Here is a 14,554-nt window from a genome sequence, read left to right on the forward strand (position 1 = left end):
CTTATATATTACTAAACTTTTTTTGTGTATGTATAGAGAATTTATTGGGAAAAAATATTTAAAATGAAAAAAAAACACTTCTACTTAGTTTCTAAGAAAAATAAAACAAATAGTTAATTTATTTCTTTGTGGAAGCAAGTAAAAATGGAAAATAAAGGCTATCCAGGGGCTTCCTTGGTGGTCTAGTAGTTAAGAACACCCCTGCCAATGTAGGGGACATGGGTTCGATTCCTGGTCCGGGAAGATCCCATATGCCATGACAAAAGGAAGCCCATGCACCTCAACTACCGAGCCCTTCTTCTGGAACTCGTGTCCTGCGACAAGGGAAGCCAGTGGAATGAGAAGCCTGTGCACCACAATAAAGAGCAGCAACTAGAGAGAGCCTGAGTGAGGCAGTGATGATTCAGTGCCACCAAAACTAATTAAACAAAAACGAAATTAAACAAATCTTTAACAAAAGCTACCCTGTATTAAAATAGGAGATTTGATTTTCTTGGATAATATTTGTCAGTTTTCAAGGTTTGCAATCTCTTTAAGGACAGAGGTCTTATCTCTGTTCTGTTTACTGCTGTGTGATCAGTTTGTAGGTGGCATTTGCTTTATACATGTTCAATTGTTGACTAGGGACATATTTTTCCACTGAAAGTATTTCTTTATATTCATTGGTACAATGATTGTGGATCATTATATACCAAAATTATTTGATTCACATCTTCTGGGCTTTATGCCTTATTTTGACTAAGATATTATTCCCAAACCTGACCTGACTATAGTTAAATAATTCTTACCTAGTTTTTAACTGTCTTGTCCATTTGTCTTCTTTTTCTCTTTGATTAAAAAATATCACCAAATTGAGTAAAGACTGCCTGCCTGCAGTCTGCCATACATGGTGGGATGTTGCTGCAGGACCTTGCTTCGTACCTGTAAGATCTCTATCCAATAAACAGTTAATGTCTCAAAAAGAATCTCTCCAAATTTAGGGCCAGATTAGATGCACCTTTTATTCTCTTCCAGACTCAAAATAATTTAGACCTATATTCACATTTGGGCACAGCTTTTTTTAAAAAAATATATAAATTTATTTATTTTAATTGGAGGCTAATTACTTTACTATATTGTATTGTATTGGTTTTGCCAGACATTGACATGTTAAATTGTCTGCCCAAGCAGTAGGGGAGGGTTCTCCTCTGAGAAGTTGGCATCTGACAGCTTGTTAAATTAACTATATGGAAACCATTTAACACTGGCCTTTGAAACTAGGAACTGATAACTAATCAATGTGCAAGGGTTGATTGGTAAACCATTGATAACCTATGACCAAAGGGCATTATTGGGTTAATTGAATTATATGTGTTTTTAGATATGTTAGATTTGAAATCATAACTATAGTTGCAGAGAAATCAAAATGTTCCTTTTTTTAAAAAGTAATTTTCTTTCTCTCTGAAGGTGCTGGGTCTTTCTTGCTGCTCAGGTTTTTCTCTATTTGCGGTGAGTGGGGGCACTCTCTAGTTGCCGTGTGCAGGCTTCCTAATGCCATGGCTTCTCCTGTTGCGGAGCATGGACTCTGGGTGCATGGGCCTCAGTAGCTTAGGCACATGGGCTCAGTATTTGCACCTCCTGGGCTCTAGAGCACAGGCTCAGTAGCAGTGGTAGAAGGGCTTCGTTGCTCCGAGGCATGTGGGATCTTCTTGCACCAGGAATTAAACCCGTGTCCCTTGCATTGGCAAGTGAATTCTTTATCACTGACCCACCAGCGAAGCCCGCAAAAGGTTTTTTGGACAATATATTTATAAAATGGTTGTATGTTTACATGGAAGGTATACAGTGTCTTTATCTGAGCACTGAATTCTCAGTGTTTCATTTCTAGAGCCTCTTGGTCTTCTCAGGGAGCCTTACAGTGTATGTTTCACACATGCAAATGTGCACATATGGGTGTCTTTGTGAAACTGCAGCCAGCTTTATTTGAGTAGCCTTACAGTTTGAAAGTGGTGCCAAATTAAACCAGATGGTGAGTATGGAGTTACTTATAGATAACTTTAACTTGATGCCAATGGTTTTACACACATCCAACAACTAATTAATTCAAAAACACTCCCCCAAAATAGTATACAAAACTGTATCCATTTGGCATTAATAATGTGAGATAAAGACATTAAAGTTGATCAGTTTTGTGGTCTTTCCTTTCCCCTTTTTAAAGGAGAATAATATCCCGGTGGGTACAAACTGAGTTCCTGCTTTGCAACTGCCTCACTTTTCTTCAAGTACTCATTTTTTCATTGAACATGCAAAAAACATTATCCTTAAGATAATTCTGTAAGAATTCAACTTACATAAAAGTATATACGAATTGCACTTTCATAAAATGCCCTTCCCTGCCCTCAATACCATATCCCACTTTAATCCCAGAAATAACTACTGTTGAGACTTTGGTATATGTTCTTCTTGACTTTTCTTCTCTGCCCAAATATAAGCAATCTTGTCAGTTTCAAATTTCACATGTGAGATTCTATCACATATATTATTCCATCATTTACTGTTTTCACTTTGATTTTTCCATATCAGTGCAGAGAAGCAGCTCATTCTTTTTAAATGCTGTAGAGTAAATATTAAATATTAATAGAACACTTTTCAATTCTTTTTTTTTTTTTTTGGTTTTACTGTTTCTCTGTTAGTAAATCATTTATGTTTTCGCCCAATATTTCAGTTACAAAAAACGCTGCCATGAACATTCTTTTACATTTTTTTCCAAATGCTTCCTTCTTCTTCTTTTTCTTATGCATTGTTTGGTAGACTCTACATTTTGGGTGTCCTATATGTCTAATGTAAAAGCTGGAATGTGAAGTGCTACTTTTCTTTTTTTTAATTCTTAATTGAAGTATAGTTGATTTACAATATTGTGTTAGTCTCACGTGTACAGCAATGTGATTCAATTAAATATATATGTGAGTATATGCTCAGTTGCTCAGTCATGTCTGACTCTTTGTGATCCCATGGTCTGTAGCCTGCTAGGCTCCTCTGTCCATGGAATTTTCCAGACAAGAGTACTGAAGTGAGTTGCCATTCCCACTCCAGGGAATCTCCCCCACCCAGGGACTGAACTGCATCTCCTGGGTCTCCTGCATTGGCAGGTGGATTCTTTACCACCGCACCACCACTCTTTTTCAGATTCTTTTCCCTTAGAAGTTATTGCAAAATATTGAAAATAATTTCCTCAGGTGCTACTTTTAACTTTTCTGGAGTTTTACAGATGAATTTGGGGGGAGAGGAGAATATGGTATGGCAAGAAACTTAAAGAATCATATGTTGACTCATTCGCTAAGTAGCTCATCTTCAAAGTACACAAACATCCTTCCCTCACCACTACATTCCTCTATAGTTATGACATCTCATTGCAGTCAAACCTCACTACAGAAGAACCTCTGCTTGTTTTCTCCGAGTGCTCACTTCCCATTCAGTTCTCCCTAACAGCAATCTGGGCTCTGCCCCATCGCAGCTACCACTATCGAAACTGCTCCTTTCAAGACCTTCTTGCAAAAAAAAAAAGACCTTCTGGTTACTAAATTCTTTGGATGCATTTTAAGCCCTTCATCATTGGCTTCTAGGTACCACTCAATATCCTTGCCTATTAAAAAAATTCATTTATTTGTCTATGCCTCACAGTACATGGGAACTTATTTTCCAGCCAGAGATCAAATTCATGCCCCCTGCATTGGGAGTGTGGAATCTTAACCCCTGGACCATCAGGGATGTTCCACCACTCCATAGTCTCTTTTTTTAAAAAAACTATTTACTTTTTATTGAAGGATAATTGCTTTACAGAGTTTTACTGCTTTCTGTCAAACCTCAACATGAATCAGCCATACACACAGAAGTCACTCAGTTGTGTCTGACTCTTTGCGACCCCAAGGATTGCACCCCACCAGGCTCCTCAGTCCATGGGATTTTCCAGGCATGAATACTGGAGTGGGTTGCTGACATATATTCCCTTTTTGAAACTCCCTCCCATCTCCCTCCCCATTCCACCCCTCTAGGTAAATACAGAGCCCCTGTTTGAGTTTTCTGAGCAATACAGCAAACTCCCATTGGCTATTTATTTTACATATGGTAATGTAAATTTCCATGTTACTCTTTCCATACATCTCACCCTCCGCTCTCCTCTCACCACATCCATAAGTCTATTCTCTATGTCTGTTTCTCCATTATTGCCTTGTAAATACTCTTGATCACTTCTGGCTGAAGGTCTCGTCTCCTTTGGTTTCTGTGACACAATTGTATCTATCGGTTCTGTTTCAGAAGAAAGTAACAGAAAACTCAACCCAAACTGGTTTAAGAGATAAGAAACTTCATAGGTCTCAGGAATGCAAGTCTAGAGAGAGAGAGAGCAAGGGTCAGGGTTGGCTCCAGCTCCATATCTCTGTGGTTCTCCTGGCTCTTGGCTTCCTTCAGTTGGTTTGCTTCTCAGGTTGGCATGGAGAGGGGCTGCAGCAAGCCTCAAAGCCCATATGGAAGAAGAGAGGGCATTACTTCAGAAAGTTCTTCTAAGAGGCTAATGAAGAGTATGTCTAGCATTCCATTAAACTTTTTTTTAAAATATATTTTTTCTTGTTGTCATTGTTACTATTTAGTCGCTAAGTCATGTCAGACTCTTTTGTGATCCCATGGACTGAAGCCTGCCAGGCTCCTCTGTCCATGGGATTTCCCAGGCAAGAATATTGGAGTGGGCTGCCATTTCCTTTTCCAGGGGATCTTCCTGACCCAGGGATCGAACCCGGGTCTCTTGTGCTGCAGGTCGTCTCCTGCATTGCAGGTGGATTCTTTACCAGCTAAGCCACCAGGGAAGCCCTTCCTAGTTTTATTAAAATACAATTGACATATAACATTGTGTAAGTTTAATCTGTATGAGATAATAATTTGATATAGGTATATACTGCAAAATGATTATCACAATAAGTTTACTTAATACCTATCCCTTCACATAGTTAATTTTTTTCTTGTGCTAAGAAACTTTTCATATCTACTCTCTTAGCAACTTTCTATATACAGCACAGTATTGTTGACTATGGAACTTCCCAGTCCATGGAGTCGCAAAAAGTCAGACATGACTTAGGAACTAAAACAACAACATTGTTGACTATAGTCACCATCCTGTAAATTACAGTCTTGTGTGTGCTACGTGCTAAGTCATGTCAGTCATGTCTGACTCTTTGCGATCCTCTGGACTGTAGCCCACCAGGCTCCTCCGTCCTTGGCATTCTCCAGGCAAGAATTCTGGAGGTGGGTTGCCATGTCTTCCTCAAGGGGACCCAGGAATTGAACTCTTGTCTCAAGTCTCCTGCATTGGCAGGAGGTTTTTTTTTTTTTTTACCTCTAGTGCCATCTGGGAAGCCTACATTACATACCTAGGACTTATTTATCTTATAATTGAAATTTGTGTCTTTTGACCACCTTCATCTATTTCATCAAACTTTTCCTGAATCTCACTGGTTATTTGCCCCTCACAGTCCCCAGCAAAGTGGGTGGGATATCTTTATACTGGTGTGTCAACCCTTAGCCTCCCTAGAGGCCCAGAGACTTCATGGGGGAGGAGTTATGTAAAGACAGAGAGCAGGCAATTGATACTTATTAGTAAACCAGCAATGTACACCACAACTACCCTCCCAGGGTTTTTCTGTTTGTTTTTTTTTAATTGCAGGTTGCTCTTCTGCATTCCTTGATGACTTCTTCTTCCTCTGCCCAGCCCTTCTATGTGGACAGTCCCCAGAGTCTCACTCTTGTTTTCTTCTTGCCATTCTGTTATCCCTCAAGACAATTTGTTCATTTAAAAAAAAAAACAAAAACTTTTCATTTTGTATTGGAGTATAGCTGATTAACAATGTTGTGATAGTTTCAGGTGAGCAGCAAAGAAGCTCAGCTATACACATACATATATCCCCCTCCCATTCAGGCTGCCACATAACACAGAGCAGAGTTCCAATTGGTTTACTTTTGAGGCTGTATATACCAACTTTCAAATATACAACTCCAGTTCTCTGAGTTCTCCAGACTGTAGACTTGCATACAGTTGTGTATTGGACTTAGATCTGAATGTGTCTCAAACTGAGTTAGTCAACATGGCCCAAAGATCAGCACATCCTTCTGCATTCCTTATCTCAGTGAGTGACTTCATTAAACACTATTCTCTAAGTCCTTGTAGACCCCTCTCACTTCCCAGCATTGGAGTAATCACAAAACCCTGTTAATCTAGCCACCTAAATTAACAGGGCCACATGCTCCAAGAAATCTTTTCTATATTACCCTTCTCTCCAATCTGTTATGTGCTCTTGTCATATGTGATCCATGGCACTGCATATAAAACTGTACAAAAGAACCTCCATTGACTATCCTCTTGACTGCCATTGCCACATCTTTACTAGTTTTTAATATCCCTGTTCTCAGCAAACAACTTGAACGCTGTCAGTGTTCAGGAAATGTTAGATGATTGTAGAATGACTTTAGTCTTTAGACACTTACTGGGTCACTGTGATTTCTAGACATTCTCCCAAGCTCTGAATGTTTGATGTTCTTCCTTGACAGACTTGGTCCTGCCTTCAAGTGGGTGGAGTAATGGGAAAATGCCAGAAGCTGTGTCCCAAGGCTGTGAGTGTCAGGTCATGGCCAGTGTAAACAATTTGAAACTAGGTCAGGGATCCAAATTGGGCTGCTGAATCTAGGAAGCTAAAGCATAAAACCAGTTGCGTTGGTGTCTGGGTTTTTGAAGAGGCTGGCGGGAAGAAAATCCCAGGTCCATGTGAGACAGCTATAGCAGCTTTTCATGAAGTTTGAGATGCTCAGAGTTTCATGGTCCCTGTAATACAAAGATGAATAGGGGATGATCCCTAATCTAGTAGGAACTCAGAGTGATGTGGGAAAATAGATATGCAACAAAAACTTACACTTCACCGTAAGAAGTGAAATAGTGAAACATGTCTATAGCATTAAGGGATCCAGACATGGAAGCTGATGCCTGTGCTTAGGAGAAATTGTGATGACCTTGAGAGGCTGTTTGTTAAGAAAAGTTTCTCTCTCTTTTTTTAAGATTATATCTCAGATTTGGCATTTAACTCCATAGATGTCCTCAGGACAAACCACTTTCTTTAATACATAGGCAAAAGTTGGTTTGTTCCACTGAATCTATGTCACAGTTTTTTTTTCCAGGGCTCATAGGGACTGTTCCCTGGTAAAAACTTTTTCAGTAGCTTTGTATTCAAGTTATAAATATGAGTGCATTTTTAAAGGTAGTTTTTATGCATAAAAATGATTATTCAGAGTTTAGTATATAAAATTAATATTCAGTATATTAAAATTAAATATACTATACATTTATGTGATAAATATTTGATTTTTAAGTTCAGCTTATAAATATTGTCCCAATTAAAAGTCTAGCAAATTTTGACATTACTTTTATGGAAATTTAAAAACATTTGCAAAACAAACACCCTTAAGCCTTTAAAAGGCATTTATACGTTTAACATATGTGATTTTCCTATTAAATGCTGTATCAAACACTTATGTGATTTAATAAAGAAAATTCTTCCCAGATTCTTAACTGTTCTAAGTCTAATGGAATATAGATGTGGGTAACTTAAATATTCTTATATATAAAGTTAGATTTCAACTAGTTTAAATGCCTTATATAATTATACATTTTACATTTATGGGGTTGACTTTTTACTCCAGTAGGTCAAATTTTCTTTCACATTATCAACACTTAAAGTAACCAAGTATGTTCAGACTTTTAAATGTAGAAATATTAATTATAGCAACCGACATTGCTAGAACACCATTTTCTAGACTTACAGACCTTATGGGAATTTCACTAGTTTACATATATTTGTGTGTGTGTGTCTGTATGTGCACATGTGTGGTTCTATGAAATTTTATCCCATGTATAAATTAATGTAACCACCAAAGTCAGGATACAGAATGGTTCCATCATTACAAAGGCATTGTCTCTTGCTATCCCCTTAGGAGGAAACTATTTTATTTACTTTTGTCCTGCCAAAGCACTGTACAATGTCAGGTACATAACAGACATCCAATAAAATATTTGTTAAATACACCAGTACATGACTAAATAGGACTAGGAGAATGTACCCAATTTGTTTGGATAAAGAAACATTAATCTGTTTACCAGACTTCAGTTTTTTTAACAAATTCCATCTCATGATGACTGACTTGCAAAGAACACAAAATTCTCAGCTACCAAATCTCATAGAAATGTTGCATCACTCATTAATCTGAATCTTGTAATCAAGACTTTGCTGACTACTCCTTGGCGGTCCACTGGTTAGAATTCTGCACTGCCACTGCAGACAGCACAGGTTCGATCTCTGGTCGGGGAACTAAAAAATAAAAACACAAAAAAACTTTGCCAACCTGGAAAGCTTACAACTCTTGAGGTCTCAATACACCTCAATAAACAATGTGTCCATATAGTTACGAGTTTTCAATAAATGACATGAAATCCATATGGATAAGTTATGTGAAATGTCTTTTGGACACCCTCTGGGATCCAGACCAGAGAATGGAGGCAGCCTGATAGGAAAGTCAGAGCTCCAGGCCTGTGAGGCCTGACTTCCTCTTGGTTCCGGTTACTAATACTGTCCCAGAGCAAACAGAAATATGACCCTCCATTAACTTGCTTTAGACTGACAACAATAAAATTTCCCCTAATGGTACTAGGGGGAAATCGACTACTCCTGCAAGATATTTGCACATTGTTGGCTGTTTCTTGACCTCAAGATATCTTTTTTGGAAGCATTTAAAGAACTAAGGAAAGAAATTGCCCTTTAAGTCGACCTTGTGACAGAAGGAGGTGGGAAAATAATTACACTGCATACCAGGCCTTACCTTTGCACAGAATAACTACATGACAAATACTAAAGCAAACACGCTGGAAGAATACCATAATATTCATTTGCCTCGTTTCTGATAAGAAAGGGTTATGCGTTTTTATATCTTTAAAACCTTTGTTTTGCAGGGTTTGCTCTTGCCGGTTGCCTCTTACTCACGGTGTGTGGAGACTGAATCACTTTGGAATCCATTTTTATTGAGTTATTTGAAATGTAGCATGCAGTGCATTTTGCGTTAGGAACCCCAGGTACAACCTGTTTCTGTAAATGATTGATTTCCATGGATCTGTTCCTTTAATTGATTTGATATTTACTTAAGAAAGTTCTTTCTTTGCTTGCCTTGTCAGCCTTCTCTATGAGCTTTTGTAAAGTGTGTCGCCATCATAAATAGGCAGGTTCTTTCCCAGACCAGTTGCTTCTCTGATTGTGTTGGGTCTTTGTTGCTGTGTGCAGGCTTTCTCTAGTTGTGGCGAGCAGGGGCTTCTCATGGTGGCTTCTGTTGTTGCAGAGCATGGGCTCAGTAGTTGCAGGTCACAGTCTCTAGAGCTCAGGCCCAGTAGCTGTGGTACACAGGGTTTTGTTGCTCTGCAGCATGTGGAAACTTCCTGGACCAGGGATCAAACTTGTGTCCCCTCCATTGGCAGACAGATTGTTATCCACTGTACCACCAGGGAAGTCTACATGGATTTTAAATAAAAGCGTCTTAGAAAGTCTTTTGCTAGTTTTATTGATCCTAAAATTCAATCTAAATAAAAGCAGGGTGATTGCTATGAAAACTGAATTGTTGCAAGCTCTGTGCCAGACTACATTGCTAGCCTGAAGCCATTCTGGAGGGGTTACTGGATATGGAAATTGTGAGGTAAAGTCCTCTAACTGGGAGGCCAGTAAGTCTAGAGGGCTGTAGTGTCTCCACCTCTCTGGGTAACAGTGATTCTAAGGTCTTAAAGTAATTTGTGTGTATTCAGTCTTCGTCCCAGGTCACTCTGGTAGTGAGGCTTGTAAGGAGCACGCTCTTTGAGTTGAACGTTTCAGTTTCATGGAGCTGGTTGGAAGAGTCCAGGCCCCGAAGATAGGGCTTGGAGAAGAGACCTCCCCATTTTGTACCTGCTTCTCTTTTTCAGCAGCAACCAGAAGCTGTTCAGTCCCTTTTCACTACCTTTTCTCTCTGGGTTAAAAGTGCTACAAAATAATATTCCAAGAAGCACCTATGCTGTTTGTCTTAAGCTCACTTAAAAGGAGAGTGGTTTTTATATGGAGTTACCAAGACCAAAATCATCAGACTAAAAAAGAGCTGAGAAAGAAAATTGCTTTCCAAAGCTTCCAGCCATTGCAGCCACTGGATACTGTTGGTAGCCAGAGCTTACTTCTGCAAATGACTCCAACCCAGGGCCCCTGGCTGCAGTCTTCCAGTTGGCACTGAGAACTGAAGGGAGTCACTGAGTTTTTCTTTGAGAAGGTCATGATGCAGGGGAAACCCTATTCAGCCTTCCAGGGGACTTCCAGAGCTATGGACTGGGGGCCGCATTACTTAGGCAATTAGACGTGCTTTCCAAATGTCTGTGTTTCCTTTTACCCTTATCGACACGAGTGTTTGCCCAAAGGTGGCTCTCTGCTTTATCCTAGCTTTTGAGGAGGAAAGCATTGTTAGTGGAGAGGGCAGACTGAGGGCAGAGAATTGCTCATTTTTCTACATCATGGAAAATAGAGGATATGCTGGAAACGTATCCTTTCAACTGGCTTAATCCTTTCAGTAAGGCTGGTTTCAATGAGCTCCATTGTGTTCAGTCCTTACTTGAGAACATGATAAAAATAGAAAAAAAATAGAACACTTACAGGACTACATCTCTAGAACCAGAGTGAAAAGCAGAGTTGAGGTAATTGTCTAGATAATCCAAGAAAAACCAAAGAGAAACAAAATAAAACCCACTGCTGTTGAGGAGGGGGAAAAAAAAAAGAGAGAAAAGCAGCATTAGGAACCTGAACAATCCAGTCTGTTTCTCTGCATTGTTCAAATTCACCAGCTCTGCATCTATATTTACTTTTTCTACACAGACTGAACCTAAGTTATGTTGAAGAGTTTTTTTCCTCAATATTATCTCAAGTACTACCTCCCAAATGCCTTTGCTTTAAAGCATTCCTCTTTGCCCTGTTTCCCAGTAAGAAAGAAAATAGATCTCATCATAGATTTATACATATTTTTCTATAAGACAGTATAAAAAATAGATGGCTCTGGGGTTCAGAGAGATTTCTTTTTCATTTATTTCTATGACTTCCCCTTAGCAGGTTGCTAAAGGCTGGAGATGGTTTATCTCCACCCTCTCATGTTTTAAACCTGTTGCTTTATGCTTGGCTAAGTGCCTGTTATGTGTGTTGGTTGCCAGCACAACAGCTTGGCTCATTTGGAAAATCAAGAAATCCAATTTCCTCCAAGATTTCAGCTGGTAATATTCCACTGGATGCAAGTGAGACACTGCCTGACTTGGAGATGCCGTCCTGGCCAGAGTTCTCCTTAGACTGCCTTCCCACGTTGGGATCACTACTGGTCTCTCAGATTACACTCCCTGACTATGTTGTTTTAAAGGCACTGTTTCTCTCATCACCCCTCCCCAATGAACTCAAACCTTTTATTCATTCATCTTATTTTTCCTTCTGCCTTTTTCTTAGCGTACCCAGTCACCGAGTCTTATGGATTCTTTTCCCCGCCAAGTTTCCCTTGCCTAATCTTTTATTTTATTCCCATCCCCTAAGTTTGGGTTCCTATTTTCTTATCCCTCTTAATAATCCTCTGCTTTCTTCAACCTCATCCATTTGGCTTTTTTCTCCACAAATTGATTTTATTTTGTATTGGTTGTGTTGGTTTCTGGTGTACAACAAAGTGAATCAGCTCTATGTATCTATACATCCCCTATACAGATGTATCTATACGTCTATACAAGGGTATACACTTACTCTTGGACCTCTCTCCCATCCCTTCCATCCCAACCCTCTAGGTCATCACAGAGCACTGAACTGAGCTCTGTGAGATATACACTGCATTCCTACCTGATATCTATTTTACACATGCTAGTGTATATATGTCAATCTCTATCTCTCAGTTCATCCCACCTCCTTTACCCACTCCTTTACTCCACTGTGTCCATACATTCATTTTCTACATCTGCATCTCTATTCCTGCCCTGCAAATAGGCTCATCTGTATCATTTTTTTTAGATTCCACATTATGTGTCAATGTGTGATATTTGTTTTTCTATTTCTGACTTATTTCACTCTGTATGACACATTCTAGGTCCATGTCTCTATAAATGACCCAATCTCATTCTTTTTTTATGGCTCAGTAATATTCTAATGTATATATGCACCATATCTTCTTTACCCATTCATTTGTTGATGGACATTTAGGTTGCTTCTGTGTCCTAGTCTCAAATCATGAGTCACCCATTCCTAATCTGTCCAAAGTAAACACCAGAACAACCTTCCTTGATGTTTCTCTTAATTGAATTGTATTTTATTTTTTGCACAAACATCTTTTACAACTTCTTGCTCCCAAAAGATTTGCCCAAATCCCTTACCCTGGTGTTGAAAGCTTTTGTCAGCTTGGTTCTGATGACTTTGGAGCCTCAAGTGAAGAGTCAGCTCCAAGAAGCTGGGTCTCTTGTGTTTCTGCATGAAATGCTTTTCCTCCTCTTGCTCATCCATCAAAGCCCTAAAGGTCTCTAAAGGCTAGATCAGACATCCCAATTCTTCCAGGAAGGTTTTTCTGACTACCTTGAAAAGAAATGGCCATTTTTGATCTGGAGTCACAGAATCTTAGAGTTTGAAGGCATCTGGAAGATGCTGAGTCTTACTTTTTACCCTGAAGCACATACTTTGACCTTTGCCTGAGCATGTCCATGACGGGGAACACACATAACAGTTCTTTGCATTTGGGGGCCAATGTTATTAATGGGGGTTTCCCAGATGCCACTATGGTAAAGAATCCCCCTGCCAATGCAAGAGATGCAGGAAACGTGGGTTCAGTCCCTGGGTTGGGAAGATCCCCTGGGGGAGAAAATGACAATCTAGTCCAGTATCCTTGCCTGGAAATTCCCATTGACAGAGGAGCCAGGAGGGCTACAGTCCACGGGATCGTAAAGAGTTGGACAACTGAGTGACTGAGCACATTATTAATGGGAATTTCTTTCTCTTACTCTCTCTGGGATAATTTCTGCCTCCCTTTATCTTACTCATTTGTGTTCTGTTCTTGAGAGCAATACAAAAATACCACCCTTTTCCTATATCAAAGCCTTTCAAATATTTGTTGAAAGCTGTCATAGCTATTTTGATTAATCCAAATACAACTTCATTTCTTCAAGTATTTCTTTTTAAGTGCTATTTTGATACAATCTTGAAAGGTTACTTTCCATTTATAGCTACTACAAAATATTGGCTATATTCCTTGTGCTACATAATACATCTTTGAGCCTATCTGACATCCAATGGTTTGTACCTTCCAGTCCCCCACCCCAGTTCTTTTTTTTTTTTTAAACAATAAATCAACTTTATTTATTTTTATTTTTGGTCACACTGGGCCTTCATTGCTGTACATAGGCATTTCTACTTAAGGTGAGCCGGGGCTACTCTCTAGTTACAGTGTGTAGGGGCTTCTCATTGTTGTGATTTCTCTTGTTGTAAAGAGCAGGCTCTAGGGTGCATGGGCTTCAGTAGTCGTGGGGCATGAGCTTAGTTTCCCCAGGGCATGTGGAAGCTTCCCAGACCAGGGATCAAACCCATGTCCCCTGCATTGACAGGCAGACCTTAACCAGTGGACCACAAAGGAAGTCCCACCCCAGTTATTTCTGTATTAAAGTGGTTTTGAAATTACCCTCCATCTTGGCTAATTTTTTTTTTTTTTTTTTTGCCATTCTTTATGGCTTGTGGGATCTTAGTTCCCCGACCAGGCATTGAGAAAGCCAGGGAATTCCCCATCTTGGCTCTTTCATCTGGAGGTGTATCAGGAGTGTTGACAATAATCTTAAAATATAGAGTCCAGGAAAAACACAACTTTCCTGATCCATAGTATTCATTCCAGATAACTTGATATGCTTGTGCCACTCATTTGGCTCATTACACATTGTAGCATATACAGAGTTTTTTAGCCACAGAGGAAGGAGGGACTATGCCTTTGCATCTGCTTGTCAACTAGATGATCAGCCCTGGAGAAAGCAGAGACTTGGACCTGAAGGCCCAGAATCGAGCAGGCTTCCAATAGTTGATTGTGAGAAACTAACTCAAGTGATGAACATTGCTCAACCTAGTGCTCACTTCTCAGCTCTTAGATTTTTGATCTTTTGGCAGCATCAGCACTGTTTTTACTTTTTTATATTTTTTGGCTGTGCTGTGCGGCATGCAGGACCTTAGTCTCCTGCAATGAAAGCACGAAATCCTAGCCACTGTACCATCAGAAAATTCCCAGCATTGACACTGTTAACCACCTTCTCTTTCTGGAAACTCTTCCTTTGGTTTTCATGACAGACTACTCTGTGGATTTTCTCCCTAATTTTCTCACTTTTTAGTCAGATTTGTAATTTCTCTTTGTTGTTGATTTTCTTTGGGGTTCTTCCTAATACCCTTTCCCCTGTTACTTCTTTATCCTCACTGTCCTTTCCCTTCCCTGGTGTCCATCT

The sequence above is a fragment of the Oryx dammah genome, unplaced genomic scaffold (assembly GCF_014754425.2).
Source record: "Oryx dammah isolate SB20612 unplaced genomic scaffold, SCBI_Odam_1.1 HiC_scaffold_24, whole genome shotgun sequence".
Lineage (NCBI taxonomy): Eukaryota > Metazoa > Chordata > Mammalia > Artiodactyla > Bovidae > Oryx > Oryx dammah.